General features: G+C 39.9%; 1 pseudogene; it reads right to left on the bottom strand.

Moving 5' to 3' along the window:
• Positions 1-6: 6 nt before the first annotated feature.
• Positions 7-765, bottom strand: LOC102821685 (annotated as a pseudogene).
• Between the last annotated feature and the right edge of the window lie 529 nt (positions 766-1,294).

The following is a 1,294-nucleotide window of genomic DNA, read 5'->3' as shown; positions in this document are numbered from 1 at the left end:
CGAGACCCAGAGCTCTTTTTGAGTTACCAGTGAAACACTGGAGAAAATGACTCCCCCACTACTTTTAAGCCAGAAATGCCTTGGAAAGCTTTATGAATTCGTATGCATTTGTCCTTCAACACTGCAAGTATGCCTGGATTCTCTTCCATAATGTTGAGAGCCTCAATTGCAGCAGCAGCTAACAGGGGAGGTAATGAAGCTGAGAAGCAGTAGCCCTGGCCAGAAAGTCGCTGCCACAACAGACGCCCCTGATAGAAGCAAGAGAGTTCTCCATGTTTGTACTGATAAGATCAATATTGTCAATATTGATTCCAAAATACTCCGTGACTCCTCGGCCACGATCTCTGAGAACTCCAAATGAGAGGCTCTCCTCCAGAAAGATTCATGATTTGTATTTATATTTTAATTTCACCTATTCTGGAAGAGGACAAATAGTTCCAGTATTAATATATAAGCCTTCCACCACAATGAAACGGCAAGTTACGCAAACCTTCTGAGGAATCTTTTGATCTTCAATCTCTTGTTCTTTTAGCAGTCGCTCCAGGTCAGCCATATCATTATGTTTAAATAATTTAATGACACTATGTGATGCCTGTAATCCTTTCTGAATAGCAAAGCAGGCAGCTCTATCTACAAACACAATGTCCCCTCTCTTAGCGTAAGCAGGAATAGCACTGGCAATGGTGGCAAATCCATATGAATATATAATGGCCTCTTCTGTTTTCATAAATTTTGCTAGGCGATCTTCCAAGTCCAAGTGCACATCTTATCTCTAGAGTTATCCAACAATCTAAGAAAATTAAATGAGGCAAACTTTATACATTCTTTTTCATTCACCACAATGTAGTGGCTTGGAGGTCCTGAAAAGATGTAGTGCAGAGCAGGGTGGTCTTTGGAGATAGGAGGAACAAGGGGTTCTGGCTGCCACTCTTCAATCAATTCTTTTTCCTTGACTGTAAGATCTGATCATTCTTGTAATTTGTAAGTTTTATTATCCAGAATATTAGAATTCCTTACAAAATAAGATGGTAAGCAGGAGCCTCATAGAGCTCCTGGACCATTTCCCAATACCCACTGCTCTGTGACAGTCGCCATAGCCCTTAAAATATCTTTAACAAGAGCAAAAAGTATCTTTATTAGAGACCTTAGGTGCACTTAATCCAAGCCATGATGTTTTCAATAGTTTTGTATGCATATGAAAGTTGGACAATGAATAAGGAAGACCACAGAGGAATTGATGCATTCGAGTTATGTTGACAGTCAAGTACCAGCAACTGTCAGAAGAACAAATAAA

Source organism: Chrysochloris asiatica, unplaced genomic scaffold (genome assembly GCF_000296735.1).
Source record: "Chrysochloris asiatica unplaced genomic scaffold, ChrAsi1.0 scaffold16549, whole genome shotgun sequence".
NCBI classification, from domain to species: domain Eukaryota; kingdom Metazoa; phylum Chordata; class Mammalia; order Afrosoricida; family Chrysochloridae; genus Chrysochloris; species Chrysochloris asiatica.
Note: the sequence above shows the minus strand (reverse complement) of the source record. Positions and strands in the feature narration are given on the sequence as shown.